The sequence below is a fragment of the Catharus ustulatus genome, chromosome 1 (assembly GCF_009819885.2).
Source record: "Catharus ustulatus isolate bCatUst1 chromosome 1, bCatUst1.pri.v2, whole genome shotgun sequence".
Lineage (NCBI taxonomy): Eukaryota > Metazoa > Chordata > Aves > Passeriformes > Turdidae > Catharus > Catharus ustulatus.
Window position 1 is genome coordinate 110,047,140 of NC_046221.1, and position 24,977 is coordinate 110,072,116.

At 35.7% G+C, this 24,977-nt stretch overlaps 1 protein-coding gene across 6 annotated transcripts in view; it reads left to right on the forward strand.

Moving 5' to 3' along the window:
* DLGAP1 (DLG associated protein 1) overlaps positions 1–24,977 on the forward strand; it is a 405,081-nt gene that overhangs the window by 134,446 nt on the left and 245,658 nt on the right. For 5 of the 6 annotated variants that reach the window (XM_033057058.1, XM_033057071.1, XM_033057048.1 and 2 more), the window contains one exon: positions 19,550–19,657. The exons of the other annotated variant lie outside the window; for it this stretch is intronic. The gene's annotated coding sequence lies outside the window, so the exon portion shown is untranslated. The remainder of the gene's footprint in view (positions 1–19,549; positions 19,658–24,977) is intronic. 6 annotated transcript variants of the gene reach the window in all.

Here is a 24,977-nt window from a genome sequence, read left to right on the forward strand (position 1 = left end):
TCCTATCAATCTTTCAGAACAGTAGCACTGAATGTGAGGGAATGCCCTAAACGGGAAGGAGGAGCTTTTACAAACCATCCTGCCTTTGAGGACCTGGATGCTGGAATGCTTGACAGATACCGTGGTTGTGCTCCTGACCTGAATCACACCTGAGCCTTTCTCTGTGGACTGACTCAAAGAGAGCTTGTAAAGATTAACTTCTTAACTTATGCACCAAAATTCAGTGGCCCTACTTTTTCTTTTGTGAGGAATGTTTCCATACTAATTTTGAAAACTGAAGTAGAAATTCATCAGAGTAGATGAATGGATAATTTTTATCCACATGGTCATAAACCCCTCCAAAGAACACATGCTGCATAATGAAGCTTCTTTTTGCAAACTTTCTTGGCTGTTTCCCAGTGCTTTGTATTTTAACTTTACATGCAACACTTTGGTTTTTACAGGCCTGTAATTCTCATGGGACCTATAACAGTTGATGTCACGTGCCCCAAATGCCAGGCACAGTACCAAGGCCATGCCCCTTGTGCTTTCTTGTTCCTCCGTGTCTCAGAGTATTTCAAAGTGAAAGCAGTAATTTTTCTTGTTTGTAATGCTTCCAGAGAAGTCATCTGCCTTCCTGAAAATGTTCAAAAATTTGCATTTCACAAACTTTAGCGTTACAGTCAATGCCCCTTCACAAGCTATGTGTTGTCACCAGCTTTCCAGTATGACACATTGCACCCATTTCACTGTTAAAACTTGTCAACAATGGCTGCTGCTCTGTAATTATGCAAAAACGAAGCAATTCACAGAAGAGGCTGCTGCTAGGAGAGAGGGGACTGTGTTGTATTCCTTTGTGTGCTCCCTCTCCTGTGTTGGCTGAGGTCCTAGGGATCATGTTTAAGCAGACTCAGTTGTCATGTGGTTGTTTAGCACATGCAAGGCTGATGGGGACAAGCAACACAGAAGCAGCCCAACAACTCTTTAAAGTGGGCACCCAGTTTGCATAACCAGTGGTTTCGATGGGAGAGGAAATCAGTAGCAACTATCTATGTTGGACTTTGCTGCTTAAGAATAAACAGACTGCTGGTGGCATTTTTAAGCTACCAGTTGGGTGGAGAGCTGGGGCACTGTGATACTTTTATGTTGTTGTTGATGTCAAACAAATTATGAGTAGACTTTGGCCAGGTCATTTTTGTAGTTAGTAAAATCTTACCTACTACAATAGATCAAAGGGAAATATATCTGGACCATTACCAAAAATTTATGTTTTCTTAGTTAATGATTATACATTATTATATACTGTATTATTTTCTCTCAGCCAAACTCTGCTGGCAAAATCATAGCTGTTCAGCTTGCTGTGGTTTTACTGAAGGGCTGGTCTTTAGTCAGAACTTTTTTATTTTCCTTGGAAATATTTACTACCTAATGCTTGGAAATATTTATCTCTAATGAATAGGAAATATAGTGAGGTAATTAGCTGACAGTGAATTTATTTGCTGTCTGTTTAAAAAATTATGCCTTATCAGTAAATAGGCTTGAGACACACTTTTGAGAGATAAGTGCATGTGTTTAAATTATAGGAGGCCTCCTAAGGGTGACTTAGGGTATGTGAACACTGACAAGCCTACCCTTCATTACTGCAATATTAATGTTTGCCATTTTCTTCCTTTATCAAACCCCACCATACTCTCAGAGGTGTAAATGTGCTGAGCACAATGATCAGTTTGCAGTAATGTTTTTTCCCCTCTCCATCTGTACTATCTTATATTTGTTGCTATAAGCAACAGTCCTTTGAATTGCTGTATTTATAAAGCTTTAAAATAGGACAGATCAGAGCACACAGTCTTTGTGACAGGTAATTTTTCTCTGTTTTCTCCACAAAAAAGAAAAAAAATAGAAAAGGTCTGTAGGAAGATATGCTCCCTCACCTGGATTTACTGTAATCTTTGTTCCTACAGATGCCCAGAGTTTGTTTGCCTCTTCAAGTACAATCTTTTTAAACTGGCAAAGGGAGGAGGCCATGTATCAAAACTGATTAAATGTGTCAGATGTGATAATCTATTCCAGAGGTCTTTAGCCCTGTATTCTCAGCATCCATGTTGATATGTGGGAAACTTGGCTTTCTTTCTCAGGCTAAGCAAGTTGAAGTCTTGTCAGAATACTTATAACTTCAAATTCAGATGATATCAAGCTAAAACCTCCTTCCATTTGCATCTTAGGAAAAAAATTATATTTCCCTGAAATATTGTAGTTGATGAGTGTGAATAAGAATTTTGTTTTATTCTTTCATTTAAAAAGGAGTTAAAGAACAGCTGTATTTTCACTGGTGGTTGTGTAGTTGCTTTTTTATTTTATTCAACTATTATACAGGGAAAACTGAATTTCTGACAGCTTTTGAGGGGATTCTTATGAAATTTCTTTGCCTTTTTCTTCCAGATGTTGACCACAAACTGCAAAAACAACAGTAGTTTTTATAAGATGTTAAACCAACTGTGTTTATCTAGAGGACAATTTACTAGAAATAAGCATCCATCTCCTGACTGGAGATATAATTCAGGAGGAATTATATAGTCAGAAAAAAAAGCAACTTTACTGATTGTATCATGTGCAGGGAATATGATTATCATGAAATATCTCCAGAAGCTCTGTTTATGAAATTATGATATAAATATATCTTTACCCTTTCATTACTTTTTTCAGATATATTATTTCAACATGAGCAGTACATGCACATATGAATTTGAAGTGTTAAGATTAATAATTACATCTTTAATATAATTATATTAAAATAACTTTTGAAACATTAATATATATGTAATTTTCTTTAACAGCTGGATTGCATGAAAGAGCTTTTATTTACTTTGTCACCAAAAGATGATTTGAATTGAATTGAGCACATAGGTGTCAATCCAAAGTGCAAAAGAATCAAACTGTTAAAAAAATTGTTAAGAGACTGAATTATCCCCTTCATAAATGACAAATTTCTCATTTTTCTTGTGGTAAGTTTAAGTTTGTTCAACCTTTGTAAAATGTTATGCTTATTCAATACAATGAAAAGAAATAGTGTAGTGTTTCAAAAGAAATATTTTTTAAATTACTGTAAGGGACAATGAAGTCAGCTATTTTTATTTCAGAGATTCTGTGTCTAAAAGAAGACCTTAGATGAGAGATCATGTTATCTATAATTGCTTCTTGTTTTATTTTACAAGCAGCTAATCTTTTTTTTCTGATGTAGCAGCTTTTCTTTGTCATTCAGAGGAGTGCATAGTTTGGACGATGCTTAGTGAAATCAAATCAACTAACAACTCTGAAGCTCGGCTGCTCCCCAGTCTTGTTCTCTCAAAAAAGGGCATCTTTAAAAGAACAAGAATAAAATCAACAATGAAGAAATAATAAAAGAGCTCAAGCTAAACTGCGTTTGGTGGGGTAGGATTAGGGAGTGGCTGCAGGTACAGTTTAGTTGTCGAGTCTAACAGGAAGGGGCTCTGAGGGGAAGCTGCAGGTGGAAAAGCTCATTACCACATTGCTACTGCTGCAACAGTGTGCTTGAGTCATCTGTTAAAAATAGGGAGGATAGAATCACTTCAAAGTAAACTTTATGATAACATTCCTCTAAGGAATGTCTTTGCTGTGGAAGGAGGGGAAAGAGGGAGAGAGGTCTGCTTTTCAGTGCTCTGAGCTTGCATGTAAGGACTGGAGATGTGAGTGAGCAGCTCCTGCCTCAGGCAGCTGCCTGCTCTGCAAGGTCTCCTTGGAAATACTGGTTTTGGCACTTGAACAATGCTTAGGAAGTTTTCTTCCTTCCCCAGAGCATGTGGGTCAGTGGTTTGGTTTCGGAGGAAGTTAAGATTTGGTCATCTCCTTATGTTATTGATGAGTAGGTATACAGGGAAGGATTTTAACAGGAGTATGTGGGACATATGTGGTACTTCCCAAAAAATGCACAACTTGGGGAAACATTCTCTCATTCCTTCTGCTGCTCACATCTGAATTATGCTTTGACTGTGAGCTTAAACAAAACATTTTCTGTTATCCTACTGGGTTCTTCTCAGCATGGTATCAATGTGAATTTTTAAGGGCCTAGCACTTTCCACTGCAACTGATCCAGCAAGTCCAACATCATTTCCCTAACTGCAAACTTACCGTCACCTGCTCAAGTATGAATATAAATAAATTTTATCAACATGGGCCTCTGAGCTTAGATCTGCTTGCTGCACCTTGTGATACCATGACAAACTGTTTCAAACTAGCTCAAGAATATATACATAGTGTTGCAGTTTGGAGCAATCTAGACAAAACCAGTAGCATGTTTCTTACAACTTTTAGAAGTTTTGCACTTAAGCAATTTGGAAAACAGTAGCTTACCCTAATGATACTATAAGCAAGGCTCTTACGTCCTGAGCTTAATTGTGTTTTCTTTGATTGCTTGATTGAATTCCTCTGTTATGTTCCCTACTTCTTTTTCTTCCATGCTCTCTCCCAAAGCCCTTTTTTGAGGGACTGTTTTTAAGACAGTTATCATCCTATGGCCAGTTCATCCACCATTATTGCTACTCTTGCAGTCTCTGAAAAGAGGCAGTAACAGCACAAAGCTTTCTGTCTCAGGGACATTATGCATTGTTCTCTGCACCCATACATATTAGACTGGTAAAATAAACAATGGGTGAGAGTATTCTATGAAATGGATTCAGATTGAGGTGGTTTTGTGTTATCAACAAGAAAATACTTGTATATGAGAGCAAAGGTCATGCAAGGGCAGCTGCAGAACTCAAAACAACCCTGCTTTGGGCAATACTGTTCCACCTATGTATGCACTTTGACTCTTTCTGGCTAAGTATGCTTCTAGAAATTGTTAAAACATTGTCATCCAGCCTCTGTTGGATAACAATTTGAGAGTTGCTCTGTCAATAAGTAAGTGTTTTTAAAAGGCAAAATAGAGTTACTTTTCAATTGAAAAGATAGAGTGAGGTGGAACTTGGGAATCTGGCATTTGAACTATTGATTGTAGTATTCCTCAACAAGAGAGGCAGTCAGCATGAAGCACTTAAAATATCTGATATTGCTCTGTAGATTAGGACAGAGTAAAAAGGCTTTCCTGATTTTTCCCTGGCAATGTTTCCCATTTCTCACAGAATAAGTGCAGCAAGGAATGAGATGCTAGCTAGGTGTTAATGTTGGTTCAGTTTAGGTCACCTGAATGACGTTTTTGTAATCCTATGCAGACCATCAGTGTACTGTAACAATAGTTAGAAGGTTAACAAAGATTCCATCTCTTTTCCTACTGAAAGAATAAGAATTTGCATATGTTCTCAGAGCAGAAACCTATAATGAGGCATATCATCTGGTAATTTTCTTTTAAAATACCAAGAAACTGTGGAGGAGGGGTTGTAAAATACCATCTTTTCCAGACATTCAAATACAGCATCTTTCTAACAGTCATCTCGTTTGAAATCCAGTGGAACATAAACATTTAATCACATTTGGTACCTCTGAACATCTTATCCTTCTATTCTTGCATGTACCTTTATAGATTTTTGAAAGTTTGGCATCTAGGCTTTGTGCCCAGATGACTGAGAGTTGGTAATTTTTTTATTTTACCTCTATCCTGAAAACCATTATCTATTCTGCAAGTGAAGTTAACATTATGAAGTTCCATACCATCTTCTCTGTTCAGGCTGGCCATTTATTACACTACATGGAGCTTTAAAAATCAAGGGGGGATACTCTTTCTGAAAACTGCCTAACTACTGTTTTGTGTATTTTGAAAAAAGATCCTGCAAAATAGACTTTGAGGTATTAATTTGTTGTAATCATACAATTTTTACTTTTTTGGATGAAATTTATTTTAATCAGAAATGCAACATTATGCCATTATCTATATGAAAACCTATTTGACTCCCCAAGGACAGTCCCTTGGTTGTGCAAAAAGAAAATATCAAAATATCTGACAAGTTTTCCTACCCATCTAATTCAGTCCCGACTGAATTCCATTTCTTATCCATCCCTTCATCTTGCAATCAAAGTAAGCTCTGTTGAGGGAGCTCAGCTGCATCTGGTATTAAAGCATTTCCTGCTTCAGTAGCGTTCCCCCTGCTTTAGCTGGCTTTTATTTTTCCTCGTGCACTTATGCTGTGAATCAGGGCTTTGTTCCATTAATGCATTGCCATCAAAAAAGACTCCTGATACTATTATGGTGCTGCAGAGGTCACTGCAGTATGTGGGAAGTCCAGCCAATAATCTAAGACTTATGTTCCAGTCATCATACATATATAGATATATATGTCAAAAAAACCAAACAACAAACCATTCCCACTGTGGAGAATTGTTAAAAGAAATGCAGTCATTAAATGTATCCTTAAAATCTGTGATCCAGTCCCTCACCACCAAACCCATCACATACCTCCCTCACATGACAAAAATAAATGTGTATCTTACAAATACACAGACACACCAATTGGTTCTGTACAGCCCTCTAGATAGTTAAAGGGAGGTGACATGAATCATTAATTGTGCTGTAATCAGTGTGATTAGGATTTCTGACCTCCTCTTGCGTGTCTGGTACTCATAGAAAGTGAGTCATTGGCAAACTAAACCATGCCATTTATTTGCAGATTGTGAAAACGCAAACAATTAGGGAAAGGAAAAAGAAGGAGCATTATTAATCCTCCTTCACTGCAGAACCCTCTGCTGGTGATAGAAAGCAAACTTCACTTGCATCTGAGAGCTTGCTAACCAGAGGCTAAAGACACTGAGAAAACAGGACTGTCCTATTGCAGTGGACTGTCACGTCACTACCCCATCTATGCAGCCTTGCACAGACAAAATTGCAGTATAGTCAGACCCTGACTCTCTGTTTAGAGGCCTTGTGAATTTGTGTGTATGCATGCAGCTAACTTCAAATACTAAAAGGACAGTTAAAATGGAGCGAAGAGGACTCCTTTATATCATTCAAATAGCTGTGATCTGGAGAAGTACACGTTGTGTAGATGCTCTGTAGAATATAAGGCCATGAGGGCCCAGCATATGAAATCAAATTTCAGATTTAAAACTGTTTTAAACTGGGTGATTTAAAAAAGACTGCTAATTTTTTTGTTCTTCAGGTTTTTTAGGTATATTGATATTTGAGTGGGAATATTTAAAATTTGTATCATATCTTATGATTACTTTGAAAACTGTTTTAACTTTCTCAATATGCTTGTATGCAATAATTAAACATACACAAATACTTCTTCTTTTTATTTTACATCACAGACAAACACAGACCAGAAGTGCATAGGACTGGCTATATCTAGATTGTTGCAAAGAGGCTACACTTGCTTGTTGTGCTGCTGAGCCACTTATGGCATTGGGAACAGCTCCACAAACACCATCCTTCTTGGTATTGTATATCGGGCCCTTGGGTTTTGAGTAATGATAGCTTCCACTTCAGTATTGCCAATGAAATTGTCAATGACGGCACTTCAGTTGATCTCCCTGTATGGAATGACACGTCAGTGAATTGGCTTCAAAACAGATACAATACCAGTTCAATTTTTGACATACAAAATCACAAATCCAGGATTTCTGTATTTTAAGGTTTAGGATCTTGAGGTACTTTGTGGTTTTCATCAAGTTGAAACTTTGCCAACTGTATATTTTTTACCTTCAAAACGGAAGAAAGTACTAGGGGGAAATGTAACTACAGAACAAGAGATTTTAATTTTGATTGTGGGCAAATAAGAGGCAGGAAAGGATGGGGTAGGAAAGACAACTACTCCTTGCATAATGAGGTAGATTGGCTTTAGGCCAGTAATTACAACCTCATGCATTACCTTAAGCTGGACCTTTGGGAACTGAAGTAGATGAGCCCTCCTACCATGGTTCTATGACTTGGATCTTCTTTGACCTTCCTGGTTTCAATGACTGTTCCAATGCAGTACTAGGATACACTGGAAATTCTACAAAACATTCTTTCTGATAATTATTCTTGAGGAAAAAATTTCCCAGATAAAAACGGTGTTATTGGAGCATGACTGGAAATAATGGGAATGTAAGGAAACTTTGGTTATTGTTGCAATCAGTTGTAGTAAATCACCCAGGTTACTGTATTTTTTTGTTTGGTTTTTTTTTGTCTTTGCCAACCTTAACACATCATGCTTGTTGATTCTGGGACTCGATAAAGATATTGCACAACAGTAATTCTGAGCAATGTGTAGGAAGGCTCTTGTTTCAGCTCAGTAAGCAGGATATGATATTGGTATCTGTGTTTCTTGTCCTGACATGAGTGTTTTGAAAGTTTTGGCAGAGGTTGTAGTCAGCAGAGCAGTAGATACATGTAAGATTCAGGCCTGGTTTAGAGGTTTGACTGAATTGTTCATCTGGTATTATAAAACTTAAATTGAAATCTGCATTTACAGAAAGCCACAAAACATTCAGCCAAGTAACAGGGCTAACTTTTTACCAGCCTAGAAATGAAAAAAAAACCAAAATCACGTAAAAGCAAATCATGGTGAAGATATTTGATGAAACTCTATTTTATCAGGGGTTTTTGTAAATGTAATAGCAATTTCTTTATAAAAGCAATTTGCAATGAATACAAATTATGTGCAATGATGTCATGATATGATGTTTTGTACAAAGACCGCATTAAAAATCTTTAGCTGTGACTCATTCAGGTTGCAAATGCAACATCAAGCTCACAATTTTATTTCTTCAGTCCACTTAGAAAAAAATGCTTGGAAGCTGTTTAAAAACCCATCAACTCATACTTTCTTAGACAGAAAGCCAGTAGTCATTGTAGTTGCATGCCAAATAAAGACTTTTTTTCTTAAAGTTTTTGGTTTTCTGTTAAAATTATTTTAAAATAGCATCTATTGTGTCTACTTATTAGGAAGACTTAACCATTTTTAGTGCTGACACATTTTTAAGTACTGACTGAAGTTGTTTGATTGCTTGAGGCCAGAAATCTAATTGAAAAATGATTAATAAAATTAGTCCAGCATTCAGAGTAGTGATTTGAATTTTCATGACAAGCTTTTGTTTCTTCAAGTCTTTACCCTTGACTCATCACTTTGTTTTGAACTTTTTGATGAGCAGAACTTCAGTGGAGAAGTCTGTCAGTTTAAATAAATGGTCCTCCCACATGTGAAGTTTTATTTGCAAATTACAGGCTGGGATTTATGCATGGACACTCTGACCACTCAAGCCATACCTGTAATGTGCCATAATGAGAAGGTTTGAGTGCCAGCATATTTAAGTGTAAGCTATCATTTAGTGATGGATTCTGCATGGCAATCAGATGCTAAGCACCTAGACAGATGTGGTTTGTCGGGAAAGTTCAGAACACAAAATGTGTTTACCAGAAGCATGAAAATCTACACATTTGATGTTTGCATTGCAAGTGGCTGCTACAACATCAAGTGCTGGAGAACTTAGATACTGTATTGTTCTGGTATTTTGAGTTCAGTAACCTAGAAAGAAAGCATCTGTGAACTGATGTCTTCTGTAACATAGCAGACAGAAGCCAATATTACCAAGCAACAGTTCAGGCCGCAAAGGAGCAAAGTGAACACATTCAGACATTCAGCCAACATTATATAGAGACAGTGCCAAAGGCATTAATTGCTTATTTTCCCAGTGCATTATTAATCACTTCCTCAAGAGCTTATGTTAAAAAATATCTCTGAATTATCCATCACTGAATATGTTATTTTATAAATACTACTGCATTTTAAATAGAAGGACTTTAGAGACGCAGAGTTAATGAAAAGAGAAACTTGAAAAGTGAATAGTAACAAAGTTTCAAATAGGAGAAGAATTTTTCTTGAGGGTTAGGGAGTATGTTTGTATGGGTTGGAAAAATTAAAATAGAAAATAGCTCTGTACTTGTTCATAAAATTTGTTGAAAGGAATTTTTTCATATTGACAATAGATTTCTCAGTCACAGTAGTTGTTTAACTAAAAAATGGAAAAGGCAAGGGACATCTGAAAAAAACAACCTGCTGATATTCTGTGGATGATTTTCCATCCTGAGGTTGTTATTTTCCATTATGCAAAGTTTACCAAGTGATCTGTGAAAAATGCTATGGATATACTTAGGATAATGCCAGTTTTGTTACAAAGTCTTCATTAGGAATTTGAGTCATGCACCATGTAGCACCCAGCATGTCATTACAAGCTTAAACAATAAAAGTTATTGTAGCATGTCATGAAGATTCAGCTGTTGGGGGTATTTTCTGAATTCTGTGGGACTTCTGTGAGATTGACTAGCCCAGACACAGTAAAAATCACCTATTCTTGTGAAAACTTATTAACTAAATTTTCCTATATTCCATGGCCACTAAGTTACAACTTTGATTTACATCTCATTTTAAGATTCTCCATTGAAAGATAGTGCTCTTAATGCCTTCCAGAATCATAAAACTCTGATTCCTTAATACTTAGCTGTAGTTATGGTAAACAAGATAAAATACAAAATACATGAAAAGGTTTGGCCTTGTTTGCCTTAGAACTAGACCTTAAAGAGAACTTCATAAATAATAAGCAATTAAAACAATGGTAATTTCCCAAATTAAGAAATGGAAGACTCAGAAAAATGAAATATAAAAAGGGCTAATAGTGTACCAGAACAAATTAATCGAAAATTACAGGTGAATTATGATGGACTTTTTGGGCATTATTAGATAAATTTAACAATGGTATAGCAAGATGGTTTTGGCTTCTTTATTTTTCAGCATTCTCTATATTTAAAGAATGTGAAAAAACCCTTGTAGGTTGTGCTGTTAAATCATCTCTGCAGACCGTTTTGCATATACTGGCAGGCTGAAGAGGATAAATCCATCAAAAAATAAGGAACGAAAATGCATCTCTTCATAAAGTACATTAAAACTTTCTTTTCTCATACAGAAAACCTTTGCTATCATAGAAATAATAGTATCAAAGAGGGTTAATATTCTTGCCTATGATGATGAATGTTAACTTTATTTTTCATCTTTTGTCCCATTAATTAGTTTTACCTTTTAATATCTAGTTGTACATTTATAATGTCATTATTACTTATTGTATAACTTTGAAATTCATGTCCGAAGCATTTTGGAAGGGTTTCATTTTCACCTGCATAATAGTCTACCTAATTTTCTTTCTTTTTTGTTAACCATCAGGTGTTTAACTTTTGGCATAACTGATGTGCAAGTTCTTCTTCTACTCATTCATTGTGAGTTTTTTCATAGAACTCAAAATAGTTTTATTCTTAGAGCAGCAAATCTCTCTGTCCTTTCTGCATGTTTCATACTACTAGATGCTTTCTCCTGCTCTTTTTTCCATCACTAGGTACTCTGTTCCATTTGCTTCATCCATTTATGCATGATTTTGGACTTGGAAGAAGTGATAAATGTTGTCTCCTCTTTATCACTCAGCTCTTAAGTTGTTCTGGCAGCAGAAACTGCAGTTCCACTTAGAGCAGGTTCATTAGGTCATCAGAAAGCATTATCAGGAGCACCTTTTCACTTCCAGCCTTACTGCACTAAATGCCATTGAATCAAACTATTATATTCATTAACTGGTCTAAGGCAGCATCCACCACAGCTTGTAATAACATACAGAAGTATTCTGTCACGGTGGATGTTGAAATTATTACCTCTCATTTGCAATTCAATGAAACTACCATTTTTTCCTTGCAGTTCTGCCTCTTTTTGCCATATGTTCTCCGTAATACAAGCAGTTAGGCAGCACTTCTAGTATCACTCATTCACCTCATCTCTTGCTTCTCTTGCTCACTGTGGAGCAGGCTTTCTGCAGCTACAGCCCCCTGATTGCTGCCTATGACTGCTTTCCCCTTTTGTTTTCCCTAATGAAGGAAGTTCACCAGCAATGTAGGCTTCACCATTAGGCAGTTCATATTTTTTGTTACATCTGTACAATTTGCAGCTGTGGTTGAATGTTATATAAATGATTAATTAGTATTTATTACTGTTTCACATTTCCTAAGTGCTGCACAAACCAACTAATCAAGCAGTCAATAAATGAATTAAGCAAAAAACAGCATACAGTTACAGGAGTTGTGTTCTCTCTTTGACGTTCTCTTGCATACTGGTATGCTGTGAAGTCTATAATAAAAAAACCCCTTTGTATAAAAATTCTCCTGAGTAGGTGATTTTCTTTTTCAATTTTGTCACAGTAAAATATAATTGAAAACCAGTGCTTGTGTAGTTAGATGCAATAAACCTGTTGCATTTTGTGAGGTTTTTAAAAAGCTGTTTACTTCAACCTATGTTCCTGTTCAAATCAACAGCAATATTGGCAGCCAGTGAGAGCAGCAATGGGCCAGCAGCAAGCTCCTGGGGCTAATGTACCGTATTCATGAGTCCATAAAATTGTCTTGATATGCCTGCTTATTAGCACAAAATAAAGAGAATATATTTGTAGGGTCAGCCTAACAGTGTTGTCCTTTTTTTTCCAAATCATAAAAATTACATAGATAATAAACTTTTTATTATGTAACTCTTCATTTGCTTCAATGTGCATCAGGAATTTAAGCTTGCCATAATTTAAGCCTGGGACATATAAGGTTATTTTGTACATTTTGGAATCAGCTTTGTTGACAAGTTAGTTTGAACTTGCTTAGGTCTTTTGTACTCTGTGTGACAAGATAGAAAAATACATGGTTTACGCTGATTTGGGAAAAAAAAAAAAAAAAAAAAAAAGGAATGCTTATCTGTGCAGGAAATAATCCCTACTGTGCCTTGACTGCCAAAGACAGTTCAGTTTGGTGGGAATTCAGCAGGGGTAAACTTTCCTCATTTTACCACCCAGTATAGCATGATGGAAAGATAATGAATTTTCTGGTGACACCTTTTTTTTCCCACATCAAGTGTGACTAGAGCCTTGTTCAGGAGATTTGAATATTTGAGTTTTAAGTGCAGTGAACGGATGATGACTGAACATAAAAAATTGTACACTGTATGTGAAAGCCATTACCCAGCCAGGTGTTTTAACCATGGAAACTTGCAGGGAAAGCCTCTATCATATATACACAGTGATGTTTAGCTTTGGCTCCAAAGCAAGAGCAGAATAACCTGGACCACATAAAAAAAAAGAGAGAGAGATATTTTTTTCACCAGGAAATAGTAAAGAGAAATAAATGTCCTTTTAAATATTTTGACAGATGATCTGTTACACAGATTGATTTGTGATAATAGAAATTTAACCTTTATGAAAAAGTACAGTTCGATTATCAAAGTATCCCTCTGTTTGCAGATTCCTAATCATGCTGCACATGTAGAGTTCTTTACCATGCAGCACATTTTCAACCGTGTAATTGAAAGTTTCTTCCTGCAACAGCTGGATGCCATTTTTTAACATGTTCAGTATCAAAAAACTGCTCAAATGCCTCGTGATTGCTATTTAGGCTATAAGCAGTTTTTCAGCATTTCAAAGCAAAGGGAATTTTGATGATTGGAAGAGTAGTATTTCATGCAATAAAATCATGAGTTGGACATGTTTAAAATTCACATTCAGATTCTGGAAGATGTACTCTTAAATTGTCTACTTTTCACTGTGTACGAGGAGAAACAATAAACCTTGGGGTTTTTTGTTTGGTTTTTTTTTGTCTTCAGTGCCCATCATGCTATTTTGGGGAATAGAGAGATGAAAATTTAGAGTGGTTTAAAAGCACAGTAATTCTCGAAGTGCTACTGACATATTTGCTGCTATATATGTTCCCAATAGGGAATTGATGCAATATAAAGACTGTGTGAGAAATATGAAGACCACGGTAGTTTGGGAAGAACTGTTACATATTTCTGGAAATGTTGCTTGAGGTACACAGGTTTTTAAACCTATGTTGTGTTGCAACCACTTCTATGATATACAGATATTTTAGTCTTAAGTTTCAAAGGATATGTAAGAGTATTTGAGAGAAAAAGATTGTAGTTCATTAGTTTGTAATATTTCACTTGGCTGTGCAGGTGCAATGCAAAGAGTTTCATCATATTTGAATAAATATTTCTCTCTACATATATGTATCAAATGGTAAGGAGAATTGGATTCATGGGTCTCTATACAATACTTCACACTGAAATTATTTTCTATATAGTAATCATGGCCTAAAATTTCCTTCCTTCCTTCCTTCCTTCCTTCCTTCCTTCCTTCCTTCCTTCCTTCCTTCCTTCCTTCCTTCCTTCCTTGGGATCTGCTGACTGAACTGTTAATGTGCTAACAAACTGGAATTCATTCACTCAGCCCAGTTTCAACTGTCTAAATGACATGAGCAATGGAACAAAACAAAATTTTTTTATTAAATTTAGGGTTTTTAACTATTCTATTGAAAATGCATTCTTGAGGTGGTGGTAGATACAGAAAATCGTGGATTTATGTGCTTTTGTTTTTTTTATTTTGCCTCTCTTTGTAGTTTTCTGCCTGCTTTAGAGGCAAATTCTTCATGCACATTGCATGAAAAATCTCACAGTGGGGCAGTCAGGTGAGGAGCTGTGGAAGCTTGTCCTTATGAAGAAACAGATTTGGAAATAATAAAGCTTGATAAAACTGATTCTTTCAGTTACAATGAAGAGCAAATTAAAAGCATTTACCTCCAACTAGAATAGTCTGCAGAAGTTCCCACTGGTGCTGATGCAGGAACATTTCATAGAGAATATTTTATTCCTCCTGTGGATTGATGTTGAGGGAAAGCCTATGCTTGGGATTTTTCCTTTATCTCATGTGCAGACTTATAACTCAGTTTCAAAAGCAATTAATATTTATGAGGTTGGGCTGAGAATAATACAACTGCAGTGAGACAGTGAAATGTCTGCCATTCACACACTGCTGTATAGTGGTAAAAATACATACTTAAGTTTGAATTAATTAAATTGTATTTAATCCTTTCTCAGTGAGCTTGTAAACAGCAGCTCATATCAACGCTAGTCTACATTGTTGGCAAGTGACATGTGCTGTCAGCATAATTTTAGACACATTTCATTTCTTGCATAGTGCTTATCGCTAACATAGAACTTTAAACTTTTTCTCATTGGTATGCCAGCTGCTGAAATCAGAAGGTTTTTCCAAGATGTAATTTTTTTGTGTGCTTTTGTATGCAGAAACAATGGAATGCAAATAGTGATTGTGTAGAGACTTCCTGAGGCAGTGGAATTAAAAATCACACTTTGCAGAGTCCTTTAATTGGCATTGATTTTAATCCTTCAGGTTAGCTTATTTTCAGTTTAAAGTGAAGAATCGTCAAAAGACTGTGTCTCTGTAATTGGTGGCAAATACAATCAGGCTAGAAGTGCTCATCTTCTCAGCCTGCCTTCCTGAGCAGGATGATGGAAGATATGAGCAGCTTATTATTGGCAACCTGGTGCTCCAGTTGTCTTGGGGAAAATAAAGTGTTTACTCTGAGTATGAACAGAACCTTAATGTGTTATTATTACTGTAGATCAGGAGCTGAGCTGTAGACATTGAAGTATTGCATTAATATTTGCTGTGCTTGGATTAGCTGAATTGGCAATGCATTTAAGTAGGGACTTGGGCTTTCTTATTATTTACTTAATTATATTTGTAATTTACTGTGGCTGAGTACTCAGCATGATTTTTAATTGTCTGAGGGAGACTCTTAATTTTACAAATGAGGTTCAATAAATGTGTGTGATATTGCAGTCTTTGCTTTATAGGAAGAAGACTGAGTTTTCTGCTCATTGCTAAGCTTTACAGTATTCCCATTACTACTACACTAGTGTGGTTGTAATTAAATTTTTAGAAGTTCTTTTGCGTGAAGTTACTAGGTAGTCCTAATTTATGTTACTATTATTATTGTTGTTGTTGTTGTTATTATTATTATTATTATTATTATTATTATTATTATTATTTTGCTATAATTTGGGTAGCAAATATATGATGTTCCTGCTCAGTGCTTAAAAAGTAAAAAAATTGATGATGCTAATGGCTTAATATGCACCAAATGACCACCTGAAAGAGGCCTCTTGTGAACATCAGAGGTTATCTGCCCTTTGTCACCTCAGGTACTCACCCTCGTTGAAAGGTTGCCTGCAGTATATATAAAGCCCCTCTAAGTACACCTTTGTAATGGAACAGATTTGGGTTGTTAATGTAGGTCAGTATCTTGATATTGTGTACAGAAAAATGGATACTCAACCACTTTCATTGTGAATTACTATAATAAGATATAAGAAGTAATGAAAAAATAGTGGGGGGAAACAAAAAAAAACCAAAAAAACAGGTAAAAATTCCTTTACAGCATGTATTGTTAATTAAAAATTATGCATACAAGCAGAACCCCAGGAGTGTAAAGAAGCATCATGTAGAAGAGAAACCAAATGGTTTAGTAAGTAATAAAACATTTTAAGACCTGCCCTTCATTTCTTCATTGAAATTTGGTTTAATGATAATGGTCACACTGTGAATTGGTATTCTCTACAGGAATGGTACAGATGTGATTAGAGTCTGTTTCTCAGACTCACAGATTCACAGGATAATTTACCTAGTAAGGAGTTATAGGCACTTATCAAGTTGAGGAGAGTCTTGTTAAACTGAGTGTTCAGTATCTCCCAGGATGGAGATGCCACAGCCTCCCTAACACCTGTTCTGGATTATTCTTTGCTCCTGTTCTTTGCCACACTTTCTTCCAGATCTCTTTTTATCAAAATCTATCTAAAAACACACAAGAAAATTGCCATCAAGTTCAAAAGTAATTTTTGTCCATGCCCTGTTTCATGCATCAGAGATTAAAAGAAGGAATATACAAACATGTCAAACATATTCTCTTAGCCTCCTGATATATTGAACTTTGGGTCTTTCTGAGCTGCATGTTTCTAAGCATTTCTAGTTACCTAAATTGAGAGAATTTAATTTTCCCACACTTTTCTCTTGAAAGCATGATTTATGTCCATGACCTACTGTGGCAGGAGTCCCACAGTAGAACTGCACTTTGCAGAAAGGGCCATCCCTCTTTTTTTATTAGTTCAGCTTGCTTTCTTTTTATGATGTGACTCTTAATCAGCTTGATTTAATGTCCTATGGTTGTTTTCATAATCTTCCATTATTCAATTTTCTCTTTTTTTATAGCGTTACCCTGCTCATTTGTCCCTCATGCAGAAGTCATTCTGTATGCTTCATCATCATCTTGCTTTTCTGTGGACCTTTTCTGGTTGTACCTCTCTGATTAAATAAAAAATAGGCAAAGTGGTCAGAGAAGGCATAGACATGCACAAATAAGACCAAAAGCAAAACAGATGGAGAATTAAAGAAATCTTAAAACAAAAAAAAATTTGATACAGTTTAGGCTGTTGACATGGATACTACCATGAGTTTGTAGAGAATCTGAAGCACACTAGTCCATGGCCATCTCTGAAAACTCTGTCATATATACTTAGATGTTTGCAGAAAGTTGCTTTCAAATTTTATCTATTTTTACACTTCAGGTAGTGGCTTACAGTGTGCGTAACACTTTTGTGATGCAGGCGATACCTTTACATTACCTGCCTTCGGTGTCTCTGTCATCACTAAATACATCTGACAGGTTAAAATTTCTTTTATCCAAGCAAAGTCTCTCTGCTGAAAGAAACCCATCTGAGCCCAGCTTCAGCAAGGTTCTCAACCAAATCTGCAAGCATGGGAGTTTCAATGGGTTCAGAGGAGTTCTTACTTTTCAGGGCTCCTCCTAAAGACAATGGAGGATTTGTTCTTTTAGAGATTAATGTTTGTAAGCTCCCTAAGGAGATGTTATAAGAAAAAATCAATCCAGTTTACTTGTTACAATTAAATATACTCTGTCAATTTTATACTCTCACAGAAAATCTGAAATGCTTATGATGTAGTCAATATTATAGGCAAATTAAAGCCTTCCTGAAAAGAGATCCTGTCAACAGGAAATCTGTGCATTTCTGAAATAATTTAAAAGCACTTTCTGTACCTCTCTCTTGATCCCACTGCCAATCTGAGAGTTTTATCATCTCATTTTCTTACTTTGAGCATATTGTTTTCTCCCACTTCTGACTAAAAAAATCTGCACAACCAACCAAGAAAGACAAACTGTTGAGAAAGAACTGGAAAATTAGTTTTAGAATTAAGAAGAAATACACTGAAGTTAGTTACAAGGGAGAGTCAGGCCCTCAAAGCCAGCTCTACACAAAGTGCTGTCATGGGAGTACTAGTGGAATGTGTTTCATGTTTTTCTATCATGACAGTAATGTCAGAGTCTGAAGCAGTGTCAGAATTTAGTTTATCTTGGAAATGGGACTCATGGTAATTATAAAGAAATAACAAAGAGGAGTATGCAGTCATCATCTGTTCGACTGCTTTAGAGGTCAAGAAATTCCCAGGAATAATCACCTCTTGCGTACAGAGGCTCTTCCTGTCCTCTTAGTGGTTGAAAGAATTTAAATCCAAAGCTTGATGTTTTACTAAGGCCTGCATCCCACTTCCAAAGGAACTCATTTATGGAAGTTTTTTAGCCTGTGGAAAGTGGGACATCAGACTCTGATTTGGTTGACCTCTTCTAGTTTTATAAGCATGAGTTTATAATATTTTCAGGTTATTTTTACTCTGAAAATTTGTACTTGCTTTTTCTGACAGCTAACCCCCAATATTTAACTGTGATGTGGAAAGGTATTTCTTTGAATGAGCATCAAGAGATTAAAATAACTTAAGAACACATCAAACAAGTTATTGTAGTGATAAATCTTCAGTGTAGTCCAAAGCTAGTATCAAAGCATCCTTAGCTGTGAATTTTTTTTCTTTTAATATGCTTTACAGTAAAAGTTTGATTTAAGATGTTAACTGCATTTACAAGACAAAATATTCACACTTATTCTGGCTTGTACTTTCAAATTGTTCACATGAAAAAAGACACAATAAAATAGGCTAGACCTTTAGGTGATGACAAACAAAACTTAAATAGTGAGATGACTCATAGAGAACAAATATAGAACACAGAGGAAAGCCATTTCTGTTAGTCTCAGTAAGCAGTACTGGGGAAGTCAGAGGGAAAAACATGTATATAATTTTCCTGACAAGAGAGAGAAGATGGCTTATAAATAAGTATTTTCAGTTTTTATAATTTTAAAGAATCATATATTTGAATGTGTAGTGACTTCCCATTGCAATTTTGTCCACTACCCGTCGAATGCTAGTGAGGGAAGCACCATGTGTATAGATTTTCTCACCATTCTCCTCTGCTTTTCCAGATACAGGCAGCAGGATTCCATGGTGTTTATGTAGAGTGATAAAAGGTTGTGGAAGGGAGTGAGTGGGGGAGAGGTGAACTTGCAGAGATTTACTGAGGCAATCACATGTAACTAGTCTTTGTATCTTTTGGTAAAGAAACGAACATGCACTGTGCAGGGAAAGTAGGAAGGTTGAGATGGCACCACAAATGCAGCATGATGCAATCAAAATATTCTTTTTTTGTTGCAAGAAGGAAAGTGTGGAGCCATGTGAAAATCTTGCCATGGAGCATTGTTATAAAGTATCTCAACAATGCTGTGATTTTAATGAATACGTAGATCCTTGCCATGTTAATAATTCTATCTTTTTTCAGGCTAGTAGTTTTAACTCCTACACTTTGATTGTATTTCAGAACAGTTGAGCATCAAGTATTGGAACTGACATCTGAATTAAAGAGTGTGCAAAAAATCTCTTCCCTCTGACTATTGAAACAACTAAAATGGAAAACTGACTAAAAGAGGTGAGTCCCTTCCTCTGATCATTCTCCTTGATCTCCCTCTAGATTGCTTTTATTCATTTTCTCCAGATCTGCCTCTTCTAAAGGCAGGGAGCCAAATGACTGCAAACCCAACTGCTTTAATGGAAATGAAGGCAGCTAGAAAATTACACATATAATAACCCATTTTTGTACTTAACAAGTTATGCTGGCTGAGGACTCTGTTAATATTGGGTGTCTTCAAATGTTGTGGTGAATGATTTTCACAAGTCTGATACGAATGTAAAAATGTATAAATATAAATTCTATAAATATATATATAAATTTATATAAAAACATAAATTTAATGAAATTTAAATGTTGAGTGAGTCCCCACAGAGGTAGAAACACCAGAGCTGTGTGGAGAGCATAGGGAATGTAAGAGGAAGGATTGATTTCGCCTAGAGGAATATAACAAAGGGGAGAGGTCAGAGGGAAAAATGAAGTATAGAAGACAAGCATGGCAAGGGGTTGCAGCATCTTGGAAGCAACACTGAAATGGCCTGGAAAAGCTCTGGTAAGAAAAGAACTTCCTTTTCCACAGATATTTTTGCTTGCTTTTTTCTTTGTTTTTGGGATTTTTTTTTTTGCCTTAAGAGAGACTTGATAGGATATACTGAAGATAAGCTGACCTCTCCCCTCTGGAACAGAAATGGGATAGCAGTGAAATGTCTGTGTATAGTGAGCTATTGGTATTTCCCAATGCTAATCACATTGAGACATATTAAAATCAGTTCCATATCCTGTTTGTTTATTACCACATGGCAGACTTAAACACACATAAACTAGAAACAGGGAGAGCTTTTACATCTTTTTTTAATGGTGGTCATTCTGCCTATGATTTGATATGATTTTAAATGTAACTTTTAGAACTGTATTAGACTAACTACAGTTCAGTTGAATGCAATTTGATTGTAATGTTAAACTAATATGTTAATCATATAATTGGTTATGGTATTTTAGTTTAGTTAGGTATGATACTGTACTTCAATTTGTAAATTTCCCTGAGTGGAGCATGAGTTTAAGATACTGCAAGAAACATTTTACATCTTAGGAATACTCTTTGTATCACTCCAGAGTGATCTTTTTTCATTGTTTTCCATTGGCACAAAAAAATTCAATGGATAACTCACTTTAAAAATATAACTTCTTGCAATTAGAATGTTATCTAATCATGCAGCAGCTTTGTATTTTAGTAAATATATTTTAAGAGGAGAAAGAAGCAGAGTGTTGAAACACTTTCATAGCCGTAAAACTTTATGCGTGATGACTTATATATGAGATATGTAGATATAGATAGATAGAGATATTTATATCATTCTGCATGTTATATATGTATTATACATATGTATTTACACGTTGCAAATATATTTTTCTAAGGTACATGCACACTACAAAAAGTGGTAAATTTCCTTTGCAGAATAGGACTTGGAACTAGTGTGTATCTTCTGACAATGTGAAATCAATCAGTTCAACTTTGCCTCAGTTTGGCCCTCTGTAGAACTCTGAAACTTTATTGAAAATGTGACATAAGGTTTGCAGTGGTGTGATTTTTCCCAAACAAAAGTTGGATTTTTACCTGAGGAATTTGTTTTTCGCAGTATTGCATTTGCTTATCATTTACATATATTTATATGCATTTTCATAAACACCAAAGAACCCCACCCTATCCCCTCAGTTTATGGTAGCTTGGGTAAAAGAAAACATTATGTTATTGAAGAAGATGTTTTCATTAGTGATACATTCATCAGAAGAACAGGGTGTAGTCCACTTATTCTCCTCAGGAATATATTGACAATATCACTTGAGAGTGACTCAATGGCCCTTGTGGGTCCCTTGCAACTCAGACTATTCTGTGATTCTGTGAATATAATGTTACTCTTTTGTTGTCAATTTTGTTCAAGGGAAATGCAGACAGAACTCAAAGATGCCATTAAATCAAGATATGTTTATCATCAGGGAAAAGATGACTAGGCTTTGAAAAAGTCAGATAAAGAGAATCTATATGAAATGTGTTAGGGATGTGGATGAAATTGAACTTTAATGAGACCAAACAAAAGGAATATAATTGATCTGCTACAGTGAGAATGTATGGAAGTAATTTAAACCTTCAGGTCCTCTTGTCTTAGTGGGAGACAGGATAGCGGATGTTTTGTATGATCTAATTATGCAGAAGTCTCAGACTCTGCAAAATATTATTCCTGAGGGGAAGAGGACACAAGACAAAGAGAACAAATTACCAGTTAAAAGATATGATGATATTTGATACAGTACAAGGGGAAGCATAAGGCATTTTACTAATAATCCTGGTGTGAAAGTAACAGCTGTAATGAGAAAAATTAGAAAATTGCCTCAGGTAAAGTACACTGAGAGACAGAAGAGCTTGGATGAGGCAACAGTACTGCAATCAAATATAAAGAAAAAAATGTATTTCTAGTGCAAATTGAAAAAAATTGATTATGACTTGCTTGAGGTATTTTAAAGAAAAATTTAGGCAGAACTTCTTATTGCAGCTTAATAGCAATTCCCTAAGCAGTTATAGAAAGCCTATGAATCAGAAAAAAGAAACTAAACTGATTGTGAGACAGACAAGTGATTTGTCTGTCTATTAGATAAAACAAGACATTTCAATCAAAATTAAAATTTTATATATTCCTACTTCCTTCTCTACTTATGGGAAAGCCAAACATCAAAATTAAAGATAGGTACAACTCTTTTAAGCATTTTTGCATCCAGAACAAGTTGGAAGTCCAGCAAATATCCATCATGTTTTGGGAAGAGCTGGATACTGTGATCTATTCAGACAATTATTAGCTATGAGTATCTTAGTGTCAACAGTAATTTCTTAAGTCTGACAAACCATCTATGTAGGCATAATGGAAAATGGAGATAAAGAACCATAGAATCACAGAATGGCTTTGTTTGAACAGGACCTTAAAGATTCTTGAGTTCCAGCACCTATTATAAATGTGAAGAAAAGATTAAAAATGGCAGATAGAGGGATGCTGGGGTATAGAGTTAAACATTGAATCAAAAGCTTCACTAGTGTTATAAGCAAGGAAACAACCATTAACAACTGAAAACTATAGAGGCTTATCATTAAATAATAAAAAAGTCATGAATTTGTTTGTATGAGTTAAATATGTAAGTTGGAGGGAAAAAAATAAGGAGAAAGGTCGATGTTTGATATAGCTAAGGATACAGACATTTTTTTCTGTGTCAGTCTGAAAAAATGTCCCTTCATCACAGCTAGCAGAAATAGAAGATAATTCCCCACAGCTATAATCAGCTCTGTATCACAAGCTATTACAGACATGGAACTTTCATCTCCTGCTTTTTACGGATGATACAATTGGTATCATCTAGATATTTATTGACTGAATTATAGACAAAGGTGTGGTCCTTCTTTCTATGACATCTAGACTAACTTCTCTTTTCAGTGGAAGATAGGCTATTGGTAGAGGAAATTGACCCAACTTGACAGAAGACTATTTCCTACAGTTGGCCTTAACTTCTGTAAAAGTAGAGGAATTTTGTAACATTCAGATCAGTTATTTTTTTACAGTCTTTTAAAGCATTACTACATTACACAGGCAGGATTTTAACAGAATAATAAAAATTTTTTCTTATTTACGTCAAGGTCCTAATCAAAATTTTTCTTTAATTTTTTTTTATTTAAAATGCTAATTTATCTATTTCATAGTATTTAAATAACAAAGTTAACAGGTTGATAAACTCAGGAAAAGAGAGATGAAGCAACTTGAAGACATCATTGCCTGATTCCCAGCCCACATTCCACTGCCTTGATGAATATGACATTGTAGAAGATAGGTGAAGAAGCAAGGCCAAATTCTTAAGTGTCTCTGTCCTTTTTATTTATTCTACCTCTCCCTATTAATCCAATGGAATGATCAGTGATCCTTTCATTTTAAAATACCTGTCCTTGTGATTTTCTTCTCCTCGAGTGAAAGTCACAGCCAAAGTAGAGATACACTTGAAGCATGATTACTGGGTGACATCCCTGAGGCAAGGACAGTGTTGGAGATAGGAACCATTCTTGTAAGGTCTTTCAGAAGAGGCCATCTCTAGCTCAGGAAATACCAGAATTATTCAACCTTCCTCTGCTTTTCTATACTTTTCTTTAGGCATCTACTGCCACTGTGGTTTATGCCACTGACTCAATGAGCCTTTGAATTCGCTCAGAATGGCTATTTTTGGATGTGCACACTACTGGAAGTGGATGCCTGTAAGAAGCTTCTATGGTTGGACTAAAAGTAATGATACCATTAACTCTGAGAAATTGAATAGTTCTTATATTGCTGTCATTCTCTTCCACTAAAAAAATTCAAGCTGAGCACAGTGGGAAATCCAATTTACTCCCATGGTACAAAATCATATTCCTGAAATAATTCACCACTGTTAGAAACAAGCCAACGTGTGGAACTGGCACTGGCTTTTAGGCTGATGCAGGGAGAGATGCCTTTCTTTCGTTTGCATTGCACGTCATAAGCAGACACAGCTGCAATGATAAATATCTCACCATCTCCTGATGGCTTCATGGAATCAGGGTCTGCACATTTATGCTCACACCAGAAAGGTTATAGGAAGCACATCTGTTCTTATATGGTCTTTCTTTGTATTTTTATATGATTATAACAACTACAGCAAAAACGTAATAAGAAAATATGATTTAGATAATCCTCTTAGTTCAGAGTTGCAGAAATGGAAGTGGCACTGTACAAAATAAAAAGATAAATTCGTTCTTACTGGATAGTGAAAGTGTGGCCAAGGTACATTAGTAGCCTCTTCTGACTCATTGGGTAATACAAAATTATGGTCTCCTGAAACCTTTATTTTATATGAAACTCTGCCATATGGCTATTATTTTAACCTGTTGCTACAATCTGTTTTATTTCTATTGTATAGTCTCTACTTACCTTTTGTTTTCCTGCCTTTCCCTGCCAGCCCTTTTAGCTACAGTCTGCAGACACAGTTTAAAAAAGCTCTCTGATGATTTGGGGACAGTGGTCCCAAGGGATAGTGGGGGGTCACAGTTGGACCATGGCAAAGAATTCTTGTTTTCAGGACTTGTAAGCTTGAGAGAGACCACAGTCATGTTTGGATGCAGGAACTGTGTTCTCTAGAGCAAAGAAAAATAAACCAATATTTTAACAAACTTTCATTCATCAAGAATTAGATGTATAAACATGCATATTACTGAAACTTTCAGAATTGTCTTTGCTCTTAAAGCATGAATTTATCTGAACACATTGATGAAGTAGGCCAGAAATTTCATCATACTGTT